The sequence below is a fragment of the Cupressus sempervirens genome, unplaced genomic scaffold (genome assembly GCF_028749045.1).
Source record: "Cupressus sempervirens isolate cs-2001-9-10 unplaced genomic scaffold, ASM2874904v1 CseChr00s100001_01, whole genome shotgun sequence".
In the NCBI taxonomy this organism is placed as follows: domain Eukaryota; kingdom Viridiplantae; phylum Streptophyta; class Pinopsida; order Cupressales; family Cupressaceae; genus Cupressus; species Cupressus sempervirens.
The window spans coordinates 8237332-8247405 of NW_028322205.1; positions in this window are offsets into that span (position 1 = coordinate 8237332).

Here is a 10074-nt window from a genome sequence, read left to right on the forward strand (position 1 = left end):
TTGCAATTAAATTTTTTAATAGTTAACCCTAAATTCATTCTTATTTATATCCCTCCCATATACCTAAAAACCCTATCAATTCTTGAAAGAATTTACTTAACTCTTTGAGTTAAAAGCAATCAATAAAAGATATACATCTTCATCCAAGACACATTAAAATGAAAGAACTTTGTTCATTTCAATCCCAAGATCACAGATATATAAGAATTGAGACAAAACTCAAAGATACAAATATGTAGAACTTCCTTTTGCATTATTTTTTATTGAAAACAAATACAGTACTGAGATAAAACTCAAAATATAACTTGGAACTTGACAATCATGATCAAATTGTTCATTGCATTCTCATATTTGCAAAACTAAATACAATCATATAATTGAGAAAAACTAGACCAACTATGAATAACATAAACATTGAAAATTCTATACTCCACATCTTGGTAATCCTTATATAGAAGGATTACAACAAGCTTCATATGGGAGGACACATGTCAAAACCCTAATGGAAAGAAAAATGGCAAGACATGTCTGGAAAGTTACAATTAAAACATTCTTCAGCATTCCAACCAAAATATATAGGAAGGTAGTTGCAAAATCATCAGGTGATATTTACTGCAAGAGTCTTTACTTTAATCCCTTTTGGCTTCTACTATATCTCTAACTTCCTAAAAAGATTCCAAAATTTTAATACATTCAGTTATGAGAGATTTACTTTCTTAATGGGATGCTTAGTATATCTAAACTTATCTAAATCTCTCGATGCCTTTAATCACATAAATCTCTAGTTACTCCCTGCTAGAAGAGCCTTAATCTCTCCAACTACCTCCCATACATATATTTCTCTTTTGATGGGCCATTTTGTTGTCTTAACTTTATCTAATTCTTTTGTTTCTTTAGCCCACTTGGCATCTGTTATAGCTATTGATTCCAATGAAAATTTATTTAAGTCTATTTCAACTTTAAATAAGGAAGGTTATTGAATGGGACATCACTACCATCTTCAAAAATGGATGCTATGGCTTCCTGAGTTATCACTGCACTAAAAGAATTTGACCACTCTTGCTAGTCTCTCAATTTGTTGTTAGCATCCAAAATAGGAATAATTTAGGGCTCAATCCCCTGTGATAAAACTTTCATCTTTCCTTGGATAATTTGTAGCTTGCCAGTAATGAAGCCTACTAAATCTTTTACTATTTCTAGGCCCTCCTTTACTATAATAATTTTGTTAGGAAAATCTGGCATTTTAGCCATCAACATAATTAGCTTCTCGAAAAATTGAGTGTATGCCCCCCACATATTAAAAGTGGGTAATAACCATGTAAGTGCTTCATTGCAAACATGCTCAGCATCTTGTAAAGAAATATACAAAGCATGGGCATGTTGGGATATATTTTTTAGAGTCTCCACTCATGGCCTATCATACTCTTAAGGACAGTTGTCATTACCTCACCACCCTGATGTGTAGATGGAGCATCTATGCTCATTCTTCTTGGTTTTGTATCCTCTATTTGAGTAGTTATTTCTACTATGATTCTGGTTGGTTGTTTTTGAATGTTCTATTCTTTATTCTGCTATGCACCAACAAATTGCTCAAGTTCAAAGATGCAACTTCAGCTTCTAGCCCCTGAGCCTTGGCCTCCAATTCTTCATTTCTCTATTTGTATACATGGCTCTTTTTGAGTTCTTCCTCATATAATTTCCTAACATCTACGTATTCATGGAATGTTCTGGACAGTTTTGTTTCTATCTCCTCCACTTTAGCCTCATTCATAAATGAGAAGCATTTCATAGTCTTGGAGATTTCTATACCCGAGGTACCATGTAAAGTCCATACTATCATATTTCCTTGGGCAGTGCTCTGCACATCCATCAACTTTGGCTTATTTTTATTAGGGGCCATGCTCCACAATGTCAATGATTTGGAATCAATGTCAAAACTTGATCTCGTTTGAAGTCCACCAGTACCAAATGCCTCATAATATATTGCATTTTCTTATCTCCTGATCTGGTTAAGCATGACAGCTTGTTCCAAATCCCAACTTGGTACCAGGAGCATACCACTCCTTTGCACTAAGTCTCTAGCCTCCTCAAGAGTCATTACCTCACTCTCAGCATCATAGACACAAAGTTTGTCAATGAGTTCTTGCTTTTCCTCGTCAAACTCTCCTAGCTTTATCTTTAGTACTAGTTCACTTTATTTTATCTTGTAGAGGAATCTCTTAAACTCGATAGATTTGATGAATTCATCATCTTCAATAAACTGTTGAGCTTGGATGATCCTATCATCCAATCTTGTTGCTGCTAGCTCTAAATAAGTCAGAGTATTCTTTGATGTATTTACTTTGCCCTATATATAACTTTACCTCATATTAGCAAAATATTGATTCTTACCGAGTAGGATCTATAGAGTTCTTTGTTTCACCTTTTTCTGGTATGTGAAATACCTTCTACTTTTGTTACCCTTGGTAACCTATGATGCCTCTGCAAGTTCATCTTCTTCAATTTCTAAGGTCACATCTGGTTTTGGGCTTTTACAGTTTACCCTTTCTTCCTCTCCAATTGGCCTCTCTGGCATTTGTGTCATGATCTCAACATGGTTAACAACCATCTTCCTTATCCTTTGTGGATAAGGGACATCCATGTAAAAACCCTTGAAATTAGGGTGGATGGTCCTTTCAATTCTCTCTCCACCCTTTGAATATGATCAATTTTTTCAAGTTTATTAATAATCCCCCCTTCATCTACAATGTTGGAAATGAGGTCCTCATGTGGTAACTCTTTTTTGTTTGGCAACACATAAATTTTAATTTCTTTGATGTTATTCCTCATCCAATTATCTGAATCATACATCCTATATGGGGTAGTTGATAAATTAAAATGGTGGAGGAAAGAATGTGTTTGATCTAAGGATTCTTTTCCAATTGAAAAGTTTCCAATTCTAAAGCACCTACACAAGAATGTACCTCTATGTAGTTTCTAAGGCCCTAAGTATTTTATGTTTACCATCATCAACTGCCATAGGAATTCAATGATGGCTAGTCTAGGAGGGATAAATTTGGGCAATATATGAGGGGGTTGAAGGCAACCATATACTCGCACGAGGGAAAAAGTTGGAAATAAGAATATGTCCCCCTAATTGTGATCTAACCTTTTATTTTTAGGTAGATGGGTCAGTCTTAATAGGCTTTTCAAAATCTCAGGTGCCCTAAAGTAACTAGGTTCTAACATTTTCATGATAATAGTACTAAAATTATTGAAAAAGGAAATAGAGTCAGAGTAGTGATAAGAACTATCCTATACCCATGTCCATAGTTGAATTGACAACTCTCCATTTGTATCAGACATGTGATCAATGAAATTCAAGCTAACATACCCCATGTTCTTGTATAAGATTAAGTGCATCAGTAGTGAGTAATGATGACATTTGAAATTTCCCATCTCTCCACTCTATACTCTCCACCATGGTATGAGTCCTATACATCTCTAGCTATAATGTACTCTGCCCCATATACCATATAAGTCCCATTTATGCCAACCGCTTTATGGACACCATACACTGTCTTCAAAAAATAGTTCTTGAACTTGTCCAAAGGCATCTTTTTATTCACTTTAATAGGATAATCACCCACCTACTTGAGGTCCATGATGATGTGTTGTAGCATAGACTTCCCTGGGTAAGCCTTGGTATTCCTTTCAATTTTTTGTTGAAGGTCATTTAAATCCACTCGCTTACTCATGGCTTCCTCCAATCTGAAAGCTTTAAAGAAAGAAGCATGGTCTAATGTACATAGAATAGTCTCATCTCTCCTATAGAAAGATTTGATATCTAAATTATATGATTTAATAAGGGCCTTCACCAAATTAACATCTATGAATACATTTGGAAATATGAGCTTTGCTAGATTCTTCTTCCATGGGTTGCAAACATGAATTTTATCTATCTTGTTGTGGTAGAAATACTTCAACAGTTTGCAACCATTTGACACCAGGAAAAATAGCATCCTTGGTCACGAAAGTCATGGTCATTTATAGAGATGTCATTTGAAGATTTGAGGAATAACTTAATCTATTCATCTATGAACTGGTTTGGATTATTCTACCTCTTTCCTCCTTTGGATGTAAAAGTCTCTATAACTTCCATGTCTGAAGTTTGAATTTCCTCAACCTCATTGTTAGACGTCTTGACTATAGACTAAAAACACTAGGAAACTCTGTAATTAGCATTGAAAACAATAATCCTCTACACTAAAAGCTCTACAACTGTTACTAGCTTAAAGAATGTTTTTATGATATGCATACTTCATCAACCTTCACTGTGTATTGAATTCCTGCATGCATGAGCCTTAAAATCAATATTTTCTATCACCTCAAATGGAGCATCCACATAACTATCTAATTAAGAACTTCCTGAACTTTACTCAAACTTCATTGGTCGGGGTCTTTTTGTCATTTTCCAGCTCAAAAAGGTAAAATTCACTTTAACATGTCAAACTTAGGGTTTGTGATCTTACAATTGACTTTGAAATGTAATCACTTCATATTATCTTAGGTGAGGAAATTCGACCTTATGATCTTATGATCTCTTGGAAACCAAGCCCTTATTGTATTCTTGTAAGCCTAGAAAATGGCCTTTATGATCTTACAATATACCATTTTCAAGTCTTCGAAGAGGTCCCCCAAGTTTCTCACGATCTTAAAATTGCAATTAACTGAGCCTTTTTCATAACTTTGGAAGTTACCTCATAAAACCTTCTAATCTCGTGAACACTATTTGGCATAGCATTGGGCTTCAACTTTTCTTATCTTACGACTCTATGACTGTAATCAACTAACTGATTTTGTAATTTCAAAAGTTACCTTTAAATGTCATCTCTGATTCTTGACCATATGATGGCTATTACCTCTCTTCATTGTAGCCTCGAAAGTTTAAACTTTAATCTTTGCAATCTTGTGATCTAGCATTGCTTCATAGCTTCAAAAATCTTATGATTTTCCATTGAGATCTTATGATATACTATTTTTGGTAGCATTGGAAGATACAAGGTGCCACGTGTCTCAAAATCTTATGCTCATGCGCTTGGCCCCACCTTTCATTATTGTATCACTTCTCATCTCCTTTCTTTACGATCGTTTGATCACTTCCTTATTGTAACTTCAAAAACCTCATAATTTGCTCTTACGATCTTACCATCACACCTTTTTTGTATCTTTGGAGGTCTCCCTAAAAAGCCTTTACAATTATGCAATCTCCATTTAACTTAAGATTGGAACCCTACATAACCTTTGCATTTTATATCCTTGCGATCTTATGATCCTTTTGTTCTTGTATGGTCATGGGTCTCCCTTTTTTCCATTGCAATCCCATGATGATCAACTTATCATAACATCTTAAGACTTAACTTGAACACTTTCCATGAGATACTTACGATGATACAGAAAAAGGATAATCATAAGATTAGAACCTTAAAATAAAAACATCCACGATGTTATGATTGCATGGTATATCATAACATCGGGAGACTTGAAAATTTACCCTTATGATCCTTTGCTAGCCCTTAATTCATAACATCGGGAGAAGATAAACTTAGGCTTACGACTAGACGCTTGAAACCCTAATCGTAAGATTGTATCACATGATGAAATAATTGAAAATGACATACAATTTCCCTCTTGAAACAAAACCTAGGGTAAAGGTGAAAATTAATTATGGATTTTAAGAAAAATCTTTCCATGACAAGGTAGAGTCACAATCTTAGGATATTAGACTATCCCACTAGGGCAAGATTTTCAACACTAGGATAGGGAAAAAATGATCAAGTTAGGGTTAACTTCTGGCCAACTGATAACAAATAAAGAAAAAACCCTAAAAATACAATACATTTCAAAATATTTTCACAATAAATTTCCAAAAATTTGACACATTTAAAATAAGGGCTATCACCCTCTTCTCCTAGTATTGTCATGAATGCAAGATCTGGAGTTCTGGCATTTTCTGGCCATAAATATTGGTATAGTTGGGTTGGTATATCTACATGATATTAAGAGAAGCAAAGTAAAGTCACACATTTTCATACCACTATAATGACTAAGGTGGGATATAAAAAACATCACAAATCATTTAGGTCAGAGAAACAATAACTAAAAATGCGAAAGCCACCCAAAACATAAGGAATCTTTATGCAAGTACACAAATGCTCCTAAAATGTCAAGACAATTAACCCCACACGTCTTGCACACATAGATGATGTTTGTATATCTTAATCGAAACATATGGGTAGTTCTCATCTGGTTTAAGTAATATAGTCACTTGGCTAACATTCTATCCAAAATAGAAGCTTTTTTTTAAATATTGAAACAAAGAAAATTTACAAAAAATAACAGCTACATGAGGTAGCTAGAAGAGAGATACAACATATAAAACAAATCACTACAAAAAAACTGGCATTACATTGAAAGGACATGACGAAATACTTTGCAAAGGTCCATATGGCAGTCACTTTGAAGCTAATTCACTTGGTCTTTAAGTTGCTGTAGCTGAGTCATGGCCGACGGATTCCTTTTAGATAAATATGATATTTGAGACAACAAAAAAGAAACCTGAAAAGCTACATCAAAGTATAACATTAAGATGCCTCTTTCTTGCAAATAATTGCCTGAAAAAAAAACATTGCATCTAGTTTTCCAAATATGTCTTAGGATAACTTGCCTAATAGAATCGGCAATAACATCCTTATGAAGGCCAAAACCAAGGAGAGCTTCCTTCCAATTCCATTTATGGTGAAAAATAGCTGAAAAGTTTTTAAAGATAACATTCCATTGCTTTTTCACATAGGGGCAATCCCAAAATATATGTTTCATATTTTCCGTATACAATCAAAAAGGGCATCGAATTGGTTGCACTGCAATGTATTTTAATTTGTCACCAACAGGTAATTTGTGGTGTAAAACCTTCTAGGATAGCAATTGTGAATCCATATTAGCTTTGGATTTCCAAACTTGTGCACTCATATTGATCCATCTCTTCATACTAAATCTTTATTTCCATTTCTAATTGAGACGGGGGAGTATAGACCAATGAGGTAAGGAGCTCAAATATGCTTTCTTAAGTGGATGATGGTTAAAATGAGATGTAGAGAACCATTTCCCGTCTTTAAAAAAGTTGCATTCTCTTGGAGTGCAGATTTTAATGGACAACTCAAGAGGAACTAGTGACTATACAAATATGATAAACGACTTGTATTTGTTATCTAGAGAAAATTGGTTTTTAATCTTCAGCCATGAAGCCCACTCAAAAGTACTAAAGTCCCAAATGTCCTTAAAGTTTCTCACACCTTTCTTGAACAAATAAGAGGCATGCTTTGGAAAGCAAATAGCAAGGGGTAAGTTGTGGTATTGAACCAACTTGTTCCACCAAATGGAAGAAGAAGCAAAGCTGAAACCATGCTGCAAAGAGGAATCATTCCATTGAAGAAAATGATAGACATGTTCCCAAGCCTTCCAAATGGATTGCAAGGGAACAGAAGCCTTGATTTTAAAAAAAAGGAGCCATGATGATCTTGTCAAGCCAATTGACTGCCTGCCATTTTTTATTTGCAACAGCCTGCAACACACGATTACGAACAAGAATTTTCCATGGTTCATCTCCTTTAACAGCTCTTAGTATCCATTTTGCAGTGAGACACACCCCTTGAGTCTTAGGGTCAGTAATTCCCAACCCACCCTTATGCCTTGGTTTAATGCAATGAGACCAAGAAGCACCAATAAATCCATCATTTCCATCCCATTTAGACCAAAGGAATTTTCAAATAAGTTTGTTCAATTCTTCATATTTCCTCTTTGATGGCATCCAACATGAGGAATAGTAAACATGAGAAGCAATGAATATTTTATTTGCAACTTGTATTTTCCATGCTAAAGATAGGAATCTATTATTCCAATTGAATAATTTCTCTTTAAGTCTATTGAGAAACCACTTCCACATGTCTAAAAGAGAAACTCCAATACCAAATGGAATGACCAAATATCTAGTGATCTCACCATGCCTAATATGCCTCCATTCCTTAGGAATCCACTCTGGAATCTGCTCAGAATGGGTCATCATAAATTCAGTTTTACTATGGGCCAACTGGGAGCCAGAAACAACACAATATAATTCCAATATATCCAGCACATTATTTAGCTCTGCTTCAGAATTTTGCAAGAATAGCATGCTATCATCAGCAAAATGAGAGTTGATAACCAACTAATTTTGAGGAATGGAAATCCCTTTGATGAGATTCAAATAGTTCGCACCATGAAGGAGGTATCCCAAGGCATCAGCTGTAAGAATGTATAAGAATTGTGATAAAGGGCAGCCCTGCCTAATGGATCGCTGTAATTCAAATGGTCAAAGAATTATTAATCACAATTTGAGCATTGGCATCCTGGAACAACATTTTAACATGTTTTTGTAATTTAGGTCCAAAGCCCAACCAATGAAGCATTTTAAGAATGAAATCCCAACGAATTTTGTCATAAGCTTTATCAAAGTTTAGCTTGATCAGCAATGTATTTTGCCCCGATTGTTGTGCCCATTAAATAGTCTCCCAAGCAAGCATAAGGTTATCCAAAATGAATCTGCCTTTAATAAATCCCGTTTGTTCAGGTCTAGCGATACTTTGAACCACTGGTTTAATTCTCATAGCCAAGGCTTTTGCAATAATTTTATATGAAGTGTTTAATAGAGTGATCGATCTCCAACCAGCAACAGTGTTTTCATTCCTCCCTTTAGGAATCAGTTTGATAAGTCCCCTATTAATATCATTCCCAAGGGAACCTTGGTGAAAGGCTTCCAAATAAAGCATGTAAAAATCATCCTTAATATAATTCCACATAATTTGTTAAAATTCAGCAGGAAGACCATCCACGCCTGGGCTCTTGTAAGGTTTCATACAAAAAATAGCATGTTTAATATCTTCTAAGGAAAGAATGTGATCCAAATAAAGACTATAGCCGGGATCAATTTTTTGAGGGATGTAATCCTTGACCATCTCTTCTAAGGCTTGTTGCACATCCATCCAATTTCTATCTTCCTTGAATAGATTCTCATAAAACCTTTGGAATGTTGCAGCAATTTCAGCAAGGTTAGTATGAGTTCCAAACTCATTAGATATTGCACCAATTTTCTCCTTTTTATGGTTATAATTAAGATACTGAAAGAAGAATTTAGAACCTTTATTTCCTTCCTTAATCCAGTGAATACGTGCCCTAATCTTAGCCCCTTGGCCCTTATAAATATCCAATTTTCATAGCTGAGACTCAATGATAGCAATAGAGTTTTGGATATTTTCATTATAAGGATTGGAATTTAGCATTTTTCTAGCATTTTCTAGCTTCCCATGGAGAGATTTCTCTTTGCGTTTTTGTCTCCAAGCCATTCTTCGACCAAAGGATTGTAGAATGCTCACACATTGATTCAAAGCATAGCACCACCAATTAATCCAAGAATCCCCCTCTTGGGGTTTTGGTAGGGAATTCCAAATTCCTATTAATGTAGCAACACAATCAGGGTTCTTTAGATGAGAAGTATTAAGTTTGTAAGGCAGTTGAGGTGACGATCTTGGCTTTTGATTAGTAGAAAGAGAGCAGATGATAGGAAAATGATCAAAAAGGGTAGTAGAGTAATCCACAAGCACCACGGACCCTGTAGAGAGGTTCTCTAATTGGATATTGTGTGAAACATAAAATCTGTCCAACCTACTCATCTTCCGATCAGTACCAAATCTACAATTTGACCAAGTAAACCAATTCTCAACATTGGTGGAAAATTGATTGTGGATAGGATCCACCAGTCCCAACAAATTATGACAATATATCCATTTATCAAATTCTTCTTTGCCAAGTTTGTAATAATTATACCAACTGTGATCAGCATGATGCTCAACCATATTAAAATCTCCTCCCAACACCCAATCAACATTAGGAAGATTGTTCGCAATCCAATCCCAAAGAGATGTTCTATTTTTGGGATCATTAGGAGCATATATTGAACAAAACCCTATGGGCTGACCATTGATAACAATACGCACCCAAACA